At 37.4% G+C, this 13,089-nt stretch overlaps 1 non-coding gene across 1 annotated transcript; it reads right to left on the bottom strand.

Moving 5' to 3' along the window:
- Positions 1-10,749: 10,749 nt before the first annotated feature.
- Positions 10,750-10,853, bottom strand: LOC148561458 (small nucleolar RNA R71). Its single transcript, XR_015886703.1, has one exon. It is a non-coding gene; the product is annotated as a small nucleolar RNA R71 (small nucleolar RNA).
- Positions 10,854-13,089: the final 2,236 nt, after the last annotated feature.

The raw sequence follows: 13,089 nt of genomic DNA, 5'->3' as shown, positions 1-13,089 counted from the left end.
TAGTCTTAACAGTATCACAGATCTGCAAGAATTCAGTTAAGAACTAAAAGGGATCTTCAGATGAAAGTCCATGAAACTTGCAGTTCTGTTGCATCAGAGAAACTAGTTGAGGTTTAAGCTCAAAATTGTTTGCTCCAATGGTAGGGATGGAGGTGCTTCTTCCATGTAAATTGGAATTTGGTGCAGTAAAGTCACCAAGCATTCTCCTTGCATTGTTATTATTTTCGGTTGCCATCTCCTCTTCCTGTTCAAAAATTCCTGTAAGGTTATCTCTGGATTGTTGTATTTTAACTTCTCTTAGTTTCCTTTTTAGAGTCCTTTCAGGTTCAGGATCTGCCTCAACAAGAATGTTCTTGTCCTTGCTCCTGCTCATATGACAAAGAAGGGAATAACAAAGAAAATATGGAATCCTCTATGTTACAGTATAGAGATTTCTTTGTGTGAGTAGAAGAAGAAAAGAATGTAATGTAAGGAAAGAGAAGGGAGGAGAATCCAAACACAAGGGTGAGGATAACAGAGATGTGAGATGTAGAGAAGTGTTAGTAAGTAATAAATAAATAGAAGGAGATGGGAGAGAGGATTTTCGAAAATTAAAAATTAAAATTTAAAGTTAAATTTCGAAAATAGTTTTTGAAAAAGGTTAGTAATTTTCGAAAATTAGGAATGAAATAAAATTAAAATTAAAAATTGAAAACAATTAATTAATTAAAAAGAATTTTTGAAAAAGAGGGAGATATTTTCGAAAATTAGAGAGAGATAGTTAGTTAGGTTGTTTTGAAAGAGATAAGAAACAAACAAAAAGTTAATTAGTTAGTTGAAACAAATTTTGAAAATCAAATTTTAAAAGATAAGAAGATAAGAAGTTAGAAAAGATATTTGAAAAAGATAAGATAAAAGGATATTTTTTTGAAAAGATATGATTGAAATTAGTTTTGAAAAAGATTTGACTTTTTAAAATCACAATTAATGACTTAATTCACAAAAAATCACAAGATATGATTCTAGAACTTAAAGTTTGAATCTTTCTTAACAAGTAAGTAACAAACTTGAAATTTTTGAATCAAAACATTAATTGTTGATGATATTTTCGAAAATATGATGTAAAATTAAGAAAAAGAATTTTTAAAAAATATTTTTTAAAATTTTCGAAAATAAATAAGAAAATGAAAAAGATATGATTTTTGAAAAAGATAAGATTTTTAAATTGAAAATTTGATTTGACTCATAAGAGACAATTGAATTTTAAAATTTTTTTTTAAAAAAGTCAATCCAAATTTTCGAAATTTATGAGAGAAAAAAGGAAAGATATTTTTTTGATTTTTGAATTTTTAATGATGAGAGAGAAAAATATGAAAAATGATGCAATGCATGAAAATTTTGGATCTAAACATGTGATGCATGCAAGAACATTATGAATGTCAAGATGAACACCAAGAACACTATGAATGTCAAGATGAACATCAAGAACTTATTTTTGAAAAATTTTCAAGAAAAGAAAACATGCAAGACACCAAACTTAGAAATTTTTCATGTATAGACACTATGAATGCAAGAATGCATATGAAAAACAAGAAAAGACACAAAATAAGAAACTATGAAGATCAAACAAGAAGACTGGCCAAGAACAACTTGAAGATCATGAAGAACGCTATGAATACATGAACTTTCGAAAAATGCATAAAAATTTTTTTTAGAAAAAATGCAATTGACACCAAACAAAAAAAATTGACTCAAGACTCAAACAAACAACATAAAATATTTTTGATTTTATAATTGTATGATTTTTTTGTATTTTCTTTTAAATTTTTTTTTGAAAAACATATGGGAAAAAGAAAATAAGAAATTCAAAAATTTTTTAATAAGAATTCCAGGAATCTTTCAATGTTAGCCTAAAGCTCCAATCCAAGGGTTAGGCATGGCTTAATAGCCAGCCAAGCTTTAGAAGATACAAATCAGTCATACAATAACAAATTTTATTAGCAACAACTAGCTTGCTCTTGTAATGATGACTTGGAAGCCTCAGTCTAAATGAATTTAGACATGGCTTTACAGCCAGCCAGGCTTCAACATGCTTTATGAAACTCTAGAATTCAGTCTTAAAATTTCTGAAATAATTTTCGAAAACAGATGAGAAATTTTTGAAAGATTTTTGAAAAATTTTTGAAGAAATATTTTTTTTTTCGAAATTTTTTTTTGAAAATAAAACAAAAAGAAAATTACCTAATCTGTGCAACAAGATGAACCGTCAGTTGTCCAAACTCGAACAATCCCCGGCAACGGCGCCAAAAACTTGGTATGCGAAATTGTTACTCAGGTTGTAAAATTTGTTGTTCGTTCTCTCCCTGGCAATGGTGCCAACAAACTGGTGCACAATACCATGGTCCAAACATAACTTCACAACTTCGCACAACTAACCAGCAAGTGCACTGGGTCGTCCAAGTAATAAACCTTACGTGAGTAAGGGTCGATCCCATGGAGATTGTCGGCTTGAAGCAAGCTATGGTCACCTTGTAAATCTCATTCAGGTGGATTAAATTGTATTAAGAAATTATAGTGGATGAAAATAAATAAAATATAAAATAGGATAGTGGTACTTATGTAATTCATTGGTGAGAATTTCAGATAAGCGTATAGAGATGCTTTCGTTCCTCTGATCTCTGCTTTCCTGCTGTCTTCATCCAATCAATCCTACTCCTTTCCATGGCAAGCTTTATGTAGGGCATCACCGTTGTCAATGGCTACATCCCATCCTCTCTGTGAAAAAGGTCCAAATGCTCTGTCACGGCATGGCTAATCATCTGGAGGTTCTCGATCATACTAGAATAGGATTCACCCTCCTTTTGCGTCTGTCACTACGCCCAGCACTCGCGAGTTTGAAGTTCGTCACAGCCATCCCTTCACAAATCCTACTCGGAATACCACAGACAAGGTTTAGACTTTCTGGATCTCAGGAATGGCCATCCATGGGTTCTAACTTATACCACGAAGATACTAATAACTCGGACTCGGTCCCCTGTATTAGATATCTAAGAGATATTCATTCTAGCTTGTTTGCATGTAGAACGGAAGTGTTTGTCAGGCACGCGTTCGTGAGTGAGAATGATGATGAGCATCACATAATCATCACATTCATCATGTTCTTGGGAACGAATGGATATCTTAGAAACAGAATAAGTTGAATTGAATAGAAAAACAGTGGTACTTTGCATTAAATCATGAGGAACAGCAGAGCTCCACACCTTAATCTATGGAGTGCAGAAACTCTACCGTTTGAAGATACATAAGTGATAATGGTCCAGGCATGGCCGAATGCTCAGCCCCCATGAAAGTCTAAGATAGCAAAAACTGATCAAAGATGATCCGAAGATGAAAATACAATAGTAAAAGGTCCTATTTATACTAAACTAGTTACTAGGGTTTACAGAAGTAAGTAATTGATGCATAAATCCACTTCCGGGGCCCACTTGGTGTGTGCTTGGGCTGAGCTTGAAGTTTACACATGGAGAGGTCATTCTTGGAGTTGAACGCCAGTTTGTAACGTGTTTCTGGCGTTCAACTCTGGTTTGTGACGTGTTTCTGGCGTTTAACTCCAGACTGCAGCATAGAACTGGCGTTCAACGCCCTTTTGCGTCCTCTAAACTCGGCCAAAGTATGGACTATTATATATTGCTGGAAAGCCCTGGATGTATACTTTCCAACGCAATTGGAAGCGCGCCATTGAAAGGTCTGTAGCTCCAGAAAATCCACTTTGAGTGCAGCGAGGTCAGAATCCAACAGCATCAGTAGTCCTTCTTCAACCTCTGAATCTGATTTTTGCTCAGGTCCCTCAATTTCAGCCAGAAAATACCTGAAATCACAAAAAAATACACAAACTCATAGTAAAGTCTAGAAATGTGAATTTAACATAAAAACTAATAAAAACATCCCTAAAAGTAACTAGATCCTACTAAAAACATACTAAAAACAATGCCAAAAAGCATATAAATTATCCGCTCATCAAACCCTCACCGAAAGTGTTTGCACCCTAGTCACTCAAGTGTTTAGGGTCGATTCACTCAATTCTCCCCTAATCATGCTTTCCAAGATTTGTTTTTTATCTAACAATCAACAAATATTTCATGCATGCATACAATTATCATGAGGTCTTTTCATAGGTTGTAATGGGGCTAGGGTCAAGGTAGGATGCATATTTGGTCAAGTGGATTTGAAATTTGAATCTTTGATCAACTTAAACTTCCCACCTAACCTATGACAACCTATACAATTTCAAAGCTAACCTAACTACCCATTCTTCACTTTTTCACATACTCATGCATTTTCTTTTATCATAATTCATACGCATTGATTATTATTGGTCTTCACTTTGGGGCATTTTGTCCCCTTTTTATTACTTTTCTTTTCTTTTCCTTTTTCTTTCATTTTTTTCTTTTTTATATATTTATTTTTTTCTTTTTACTTTCTCATTTTTTTCTTTTTTTGTAATAAAGTATATACAAGAGCATCAATGCATATGGTTTTACATTTAATTACACATGAGCATGAACCAAATTCCCAATGTTCTCAACAAAGATACACACACACCTTTTCCTAACCAATGTCACATGTTTCCCCACACTTGAATGATACACACTCACTAGCCTAAGCTAATCAAAGATCCAAATTAAGGACATTTAGTGTTTTTTGCTTTTAGGCTTGTAATGTGCTAAAATTAAGAACAAGTGGGTTAAGCGTAGGCTCAAAGTTGGCTAACAATGGAAGATAAAAGGTAAGGCTATTTGGGCAAGTGAGCTAAATGAAATGATGGCCTCAATCATATAAATGCATGTCTACACAAAATAATGGACATAAAGAATCAAACAAATCAAAGATCACAATCATAGAAAGAGAATAATGCACACAAAAAGGAAGATAAGTGGTTATAAGATGTAACCACACTATTAGGCTCAAAAATCATAAGCTTGTGTTCTTAGCTCAAAACATGTTCCACAAGATATATAATTCAAGGAGTAAACTACCATTTCTACCATAAAAGTTGAAAACGCTGACATATCTACCCATAGAAGATAAAAATTACCATTTGTACCCATAAAAATTGACTTTCGCAAGCAAAATTACCCAAACCCTAAATAATTACATAAAATTCCTAAACTACCCCCTTCTCTTCTCTCATGCACGCACCCATCTTCACTCATTATCTGTAGCACCTAAACCACCACTGCCATAGCATCATCTCCCTTCCTACTCTCTCTTTCTCTCACTCTCACTCTCTCTCTCTCTCTCTCTCTCTCTCACTTTTCCTCTCTCACCCCTTGAACATCAACATAGCTCAGCCACTATCCTCTTCAAAATCACAAAAAAGAATAAACTCAGATCAAATTGAAGAATAGAACATGCATAGATTCAAAATAAAACCCTAATTTCTTAGAACCTTCACAAAAAATTGTCAATTTCTCATATTCAAGATCAGAACCTGTAATGAAGAACAAAGCAAAAGGAAATCAGGGGAGAGGTAGATATAACAACGGCAGGGATCAGGCATCGACGGTGATGGTTCTACGACGCAGAAAGAGGTGAAGATGGTTGGCTACGGCGGCGATAAGGTAGCATGAAGAGGAGGGTTTCTGATGTAGTAGGCTCTGGTTTGAGGCCGATGGTGATGGTGGCGAGGAGAAGCTGGCGCGGTGCTCCTGGGCTCGGCGTAGGTCTGCAACGTTGCTGGCGAAGAAGGGGATAAACAGTGATGAGGAGGGTGATACGGTGGTATGTGGTTGATGTTGGAATTGGGTAGCTGAGAACATTGAGAGAGAGAGAGAGAGAAAGGGGGGAGGAGATGATAGTGGTGGAGAAAATGGTAGTTTAGAAATTTTATTTAATTTTTTAGGGATTGGATAATTTTGCTTGCAAAAGTCAATTTTTATGGGTACAAATGGTAATTTTTATCTTCTATGGGTAGATATGTCAGCGTTTTCAACTTTCGTGGATAGAAATGCTAGTTTACTCTAATTCAAGCAAGTTCAGTGAAAGATTTTTTCTCAAATCAATTGGGATGCCCTATAGATAAAATCCTTGGAAAATATCAATATTTTGACTAAGCTTATTATACGTATATATGTAAAATAAGAAAACGCACTAAAGATCCTAAAACCTAAAATGAAATGCAAAAGTGTTGGGATTAGAAATTTGTCACCCAAAAATGCCAATTCGGACGGACGACCTCCCCACACTTAAAAGTTTGCACCGTCCTCGGTGCATCCAAAGATGAGCAAGGGGGTATGGTGACTTTCCGAGTTGCTACCTTCAGCTGGTAGGTCAACCGGTTGCTGCGTGTTCTTTCTCCCACTTCCATTTTTGTTTGTGGTGCATCAATCATGAAAAAGAGAACATAACACCGTTAAGATGAGAAAAAACAAAAGCAAGGAAGCGTAAATTATTGGAATGAGGTAAATTGCTAGAATTAAGTGAGTGAATTAGTGTGACATTGAGAAAGATTAGGTGTGTGAATTCTAAATTAGGCACCCTTTAGAACACACACACTATCGTAGAGAACTATGTCACAATTTTACAAAAGAGGAACATGCACGTCACTTATTCTAGTGTGCTTGAGATACTCTAAACTTGTGGGTCAAAACAACCAAACAAGCAATAAAGGGGCATGAAAGCATTCAAGCCAAAAACATATATGGATGCATATGATCAAGAAGCACAATGCATTAAGATAAATGCACAACATCCATAAAGAGATTGTCTAATCAAAGAAAGGATTCAAATTACATGGTGGCTAGCTACAACATGCAATTCAAAAAGTTAGAACACTTGAAGGCAATGTCACATGTACTTGGTGTTCACAAAAGTAAGCATGAGAAACTCAGAACCAAGTAATAGATTGCAACCTCAATAATAGTATCCAACAAATGCAATTAACAAGAGTGATGTTAAACTAACATCTCATCAATAATCAGCAGCAAGAGATGGTAAACAAGATTAACAATCCAATACTTATTATGAGAAAAATAGAGAATTAATGAAAATTAAACTAACGAAACAATGAATTAACTAACTAACTAAAAGAAATGGTCACAAATGGTATTTGGTAGTGTTGGATGATGAGGAAGAAAAGGGAAGAAGAAGGAAGAAGGAAAGAAATGGAAAGAAGAGAAGAAAAGAAGATGATGAAAGAAGGTTATCCACGGGTACGCGTAGGTGACACGTGTGCGTGGGTGGTGGCGAAATGGAGGCGACGCGTACGCGTGCATGGCAAACCAGAGAGGCGACATGTGCGCGTCCTCCATGCTTACGCATGGGTTGGTTTGTGCCTCAGGCTCAATGGTCGCACAGTGCAGGCGCAACTCTCAGTTTTTTGGCTGGGAGGTGAAAATCTGTAATCCACGCGTACGCGTAGGTGACGCGTGCGTGTGGATGGTTGAAAATGCTTGGGTCACGCGTACGCGTGGGTGGTGCTCTGTTTTTCAAAATTTTTCTATGTTTTTGCACCAAACCAAGCCTTCTAAACCTCCAAGCAGCTACCAAAACACCTTAAAACCTTATTTAACATATTAAACTACCAACTAAACTCTACAAGCCAATAAAAACAAGAAATTAAGCTAATTACCAATATGTACAAAAGAGAAAATGAAAGGATTTTACCATGGTGGGTGATGCCAAGGCATCTTAGGCTAGTTTTACTAGCATTTTTTTTGTTAGTTTTAGTTGTTTTATGCATTTTCTTGAGCTTAAAGTAACCAAGAATGGTTAAATGAATAACAAAGCAATGAACCATCCAAACAGTATGATTTTGATGCAAATTCCATGAGTTTTTAGTTATATTACTTGAATGCTATGAATGGAAGATTTCTCATGAAATTTTGCAAGACTTTGATGCAATTGTTTGGATGATTTCAGGGAAGAAGAGGCTAGGCAAGGAAGCAACAAAATCAATAAAGGAAGCTTGAATATCACATGTGGAGTTTAACTGGAGCTTAAACGCCAGAATCATGAAGGCTAAGAAATGCTGGAACTGGCGTTTAACCTCCAGTTTAACCTTAAACTGGAAGTTAAACGCCAGAATGAGAATTTCACCAAGGGAGCATTTCAACGTTTAAGCTCCAGTTTAACCTTAAACTGGAGCTTAAACGTGTTCGACACAATTCTCACCAGGAAGCATTTCCACATTTAACCTCCAGTTTAACCTTAAACTGGAGGTTAAACGCCAGAAGTAAGAAAGGCACCAGGAGCATTTCCACGTTTAAGCTCCAGTTTAACCTTAAACTGGAGCTTAAATGTGTTCGACTATTTCTCTCCTCCAGGGTTGCTTTCCCATTCCCACGTTTAAGCTTCAGTTTAACCTTAAACTGAAGCTTAAACGTGCTCGACCCAATTGCTCCTCCAGGGTTGCTTTCTTCATTTCCATGTTTAAGCTTCAGTTTAACCTTAAACTGAAGCTTAAACGTGTTCGACATTTCACACTCCTGGGTTGCTTTCTTCCATTTCCACGTTTAAGCTTCAGTTTAACCTTAAACTGAAGCTTAAACGTGTTCGACTATTTCCCTCCTCCAGGGTTGCTTTCCCATTTCCACGTTTAAGCTTCAGTTTAACCTTAAACTGAAACTTAAACTTCAACTTAAACGTCACTTTTTGAAAGGGGTTTCTGGGCCAAATATATTGAAGTTTAAGTTAGCATTTGAGCACAAACATTAACTTAAACATATTATGGTATGAAACCCAATTGAATATCATGTTTATGGGATTGGGCCTGAAGAATTGATGAGTCTGGAGCTTCAATTTGTTGAGTCTTGTGTATTACTTGATTATCACTAAGTTGGTTCAATGAATGTTACAGAATTGGATCAGCAGCCTCATCAGGATTATGGATCATAAACCCAAAGCAAAAGGAAATCAGGGAAAGGCCTCAAAGCCCAAGAAACACAACAGAAGCTCAATTTAGAAAGTGTATAAATAGGATAGAATTTAAGTTGGTTGAGACACACACTCGAGGAGTTTTATACACGGAGAACTTTGGATCATTTTCTTTTAGTTTTGTAATTGAATTCAGAGCTATGACTCACTAAACCCCTTTCATTGGGTTAGGAAGCTCTATTGTAATTCAATGAATCAATAATAGTTTTATCTTCTTCTTCAATCTTTTCTCTTGAATTTTGTTAGAAAGCTTCTCGATCTAATTCCATTGGGTAGTTGTCTTGGGAAAGAAACTACCCATAATTGGAATCCTTCGGAACCTTGGGAAAGGAATGGAGGATTCATGCTAGAGAAGCTTTCTCACAGTGAATTGGATTGGGGTTTGGATGGATATTGTGACATGTAATCCTACCAAATTGTGGTTCATGAAACTGTGTGGTATAATCAGTGATCGAGCATCATCTCTTCTTATGAACATTTAAACCAAGGGATTGGGAATTTGTTTATTTTTAGAGAGAATTGGTGAGCCAAGGGTTTGGGATCCAATCATATAAGATTGCCAAGCAAAATTCAATGAATGCATTGGTTGAGGAAGGGATAAAAGTTGTTTTGATTCGGAGATCTCAATATCTCCTAACACCCAATGAACTCCCCATTTCTGATTTACCACTTTCTCTTTACATTCTGCAATTAAATTCATGCAATCACCCCCATCCCTTTTAATTTCAGCAATTTAGCTTCTCGCTCTTTAATTCATGCAATTTTACATTCCGCAATTCTCATCTAAATCTTGATTCCGCTCAACTAGAACATACTTCTAATCCGAATTGCTCACTCAACCAATCCTTGTGGGATTCGACCTCACTCTATTGTGAGTTTTTACTTGATGATAACCGGTGCACTTGCCGGAAGGAATTTTGCCGATCGTGCAATTTCCTAAATCGTAGCATATCAAGTTTATGCACATCAAGTTTATGGCGCCGTTGCCGGGGATTGGTTTTCGATTGACAATTCTCAAATTGGAAGTTAACTAGATTGAGCATTTTTCTTGCTTTGTTAATTCAGTTCAAGTTACTTGTTGAATTTTAATTTCTGCACTCTGTTACATGCTTTCTTTCTTTATGCCTTTAAATTCAGGCAACTAACTCACTGACTCACTAACTATTTGAATTAATTCCTCAACTGCTCTAACCATACTCTTCCATTAACCAAGAGTATTTCACTTGTTTGGTGCCTGTGCTGTGTTCTTGTATGACAGGTAGGAGAGGAGAGACATCAACTCCTCCATATACCGAACCAGAGAGGACCCTTCATAGACTTAGAAGGGAAGCAAGAGGGAAGAGAGTACTGAGAGAAGAGGAATCTGAAGGAGAATCTGAGGACAATTTTGAGGAAGCTTTAGATCTCAACATGGATAGAGAAGTTCACAACCATGAGAGGGCTGATGGAAACAATGCCATTCCTGAGAGGAGGGTTCTTGGTTCATACATAAACCCAACCTCTGGGCATTGTGGTAGCAGCATTCAGAAACCACCCATTCAGGCCAACAATTTTGAACTCAAACCACAGCTAATATCACTTGTGGAGGATCATTGTTCATTTGGTGGGAGTGCTAATGAAGATCCAAACCAACATCTCACAAAATTCCTGAGAATTTGCGACACTGTGAAGTCCAATGGAGTCCAGGAAGATACTTATAAACTGCTCTTGTTCCCATTTTCACTTAGGGACAAGGCAGCTAAGTGGCTGGAATCATTCCCAAGGGGGTGCCTAACAACCTGGGATGAGGTGGAAAGCAAGTTTCTGGCACGTTTCTACCCCCCACAAAAGGTCAATAGGCTTCGATCTGAGGTTCAGACTTTTAGACCACAAGATGGTGAAACTCTCTACGAGGCATGGGAGAGGTTCAAGGATTTGACAAGGAAATGCCCACCAGACATGTTCCATGACTGGGTGCAATTGCATATTTTCTATGATGGACTTTCTTATGAATCAAGGAAGGCTGTAGACCATTCATCAGGAGGTTCATTGAACAGGAAAAAGACTGTGGAAGAAGCCATTGAAGTGATTGAGACAGTGGCTGAGAATGAGTACTACTATGCTTCAGAGAGACACAACACTAAGGGAGTCATGGAGCTGAACCATGTTGATACAATTTTAGCCCAAAACAAGGTGTTTGCCAAGCAACTAGCAGAGCTCACCAGGAAATTAGAAACAAAGCAAGTGGCTGCAATACACACACAAGATCAAGAGGAAGTAAGCACTGAAGGAGGTGATTGGGAAGAGGCCAATTATGTAGGAAATCAACAAAGGCAACCATATGATCCACATTCCAACACTTACAACCCAGGCTGGAAAAACCACCCAAACTTTGGGTGGGGAAACCAGCAAAACCAACATAACAAGTCCACATACCAAAACTCCAACCAAAGATCATACCAAGCCACACAAAACACTTACTCCCAACCATCATATCATGGCCTAAATAATCAACCTACCCAACCTAATCCGAACCAACAATTTCAAGATCAATTAAACAGGATAGAAGGAATGCTGGCAAACATGGGTCAGGACATAAGTGAGTTGAAAAGCTTTAGGGATGATGTGAGATCTACCTTAAGGAACCATGGTGAAAAACTCAAGAGGATGGAGTCTCAAGTAGGAGAGCTATCTCAACAGGCCCCCAAGTCAACTGCAGTGTTCCCTAGTGACACAGAAAAGAATCCTAAAGGGGAACAAAAGGGAGTGAGATGGGAAGAATGCAAGGCCATCACCATATTGAAGGAAGTCTCAGAAGAAGAAGGAATTAGACCCTCAGAACAGGAACCAGAAATCTTGAAGGAAGGTGTGGAGGAAGCTAAGCAGGAAAGTGAAACTGAGCAAGCCAAGGAATTGCAAAAAGGCATGCTGGAAACATACCAACCAAAAGCACCATTTCCTCATAGGTTAGGAGGAGGTGAAAAAGGGAAAACCTATTCAAGGTTTTTAGAGACATTTAAGTCTTTCCATATCAATATTCCCTTCCTTGAGATTCTCTAGCAGATGCCTACACATATCAAGTATTTAAAGGAATTGCTGAGCAAGAAAAGAGTTTTGAAGGGAGGACAAACTGTAATAATGAACAAAGAATGCAGTGCCCTCATCAAGAAGGACATAGTCTCTAAGAAAACAGACCCAGGAAGTTTTCATATCCCCTGCATCATAGGGGAAACAAAAATTGACAAAGGATTCTGTGATCTAGGAGCTAGCATAAATGTGATGCCTCTGACTCTTATGAAGAGGCTACAACTGAATGAGGTGAGATCCACTGATGTAATCATACAACTGGCTGACAAAACTCAGAAGCAAGCTGAAGGGGTAGTTGAGAATGTGCTGGTGAAAGTGGGAAATTATTTCTTCCCTGCAGACTTTGTCATTTTGGACATGGAGGAAAGCTACCTACACCCTATCATTCTGGGAAGGCCATTTCTAGCCACTGCTAGAGCGCTCATAGATGTAGAACAAGGAGAGCTAATTTTGAGAATACATGATGAACAGCTCATTTTCAATGTTTTCAAACCTGCATCTGAGCCTGAACCAGAACCTGAAAAGCCTAAGGATGATAGTAGCCATCTGTGTTTGGAGGAAAGCAATCCAGCAGCTGAAACTCTGAAACAGTCCTTGGAAGGCAAACAAGAATTGCAAGAGTTAAAGCCACAAGAATCAATAGAAACAGATCAGAAGGATCCTCCTGGCATAAGGGTCAATGAAGAAATCATCAAGAGAAAGGGAAGAATTGTAAAGAAATTGCCAAGAGGGTGGAGAAACAAGAAAATTCCCACTGAAGGTTTCTCTCCGGGAGATAAAGTGATATCAAGTCATTATCTGCCAATCCCACCTGGCCTCAAAACCATTCCTTCCCAGCTCCCTCAAGTGTTCACAATCAGGAAAGTTCTTTCTATGGAACATTTAGAAGTCATGAAGGAATCAAATGGGGACGTTTTCATAGTGAGAGGAGAAGACATCAAGCACTACAATCCACCCTAACAAGGGACAACCGTCAAGCTAGTGACGTTAAAGAAGCGCTTGTTGGGAGGCAACCCAACCTGAGGTAATACCCCTTTGCTGTTTCTTTTATTTGTTTCAATAAAAAGGTGAAGTAGTTTCTGTGCATTGCAAAGAATTAAGTTTGGTGTT

Source organism: Arachis ipaensis, chromosome B6 (genome assembly GCF_059453495.1).
Source record: "Arachis ipaensis isolate K30076 ecotype BB chromosome B6, ASM5945349v1, whole genome shotgun sequence".
In the NCBI taxonomy this organism is placed as follows: domain Eukaryota; kingdom Viridiplantae; phylum Streptophyta; class Magnoliopsida; order Fabales; family Fabaceae; genus Arachis; species Arachis ipaensis.
This window is presented reverse-complemented; position numbering and strand designations above follow the sequence as displayed.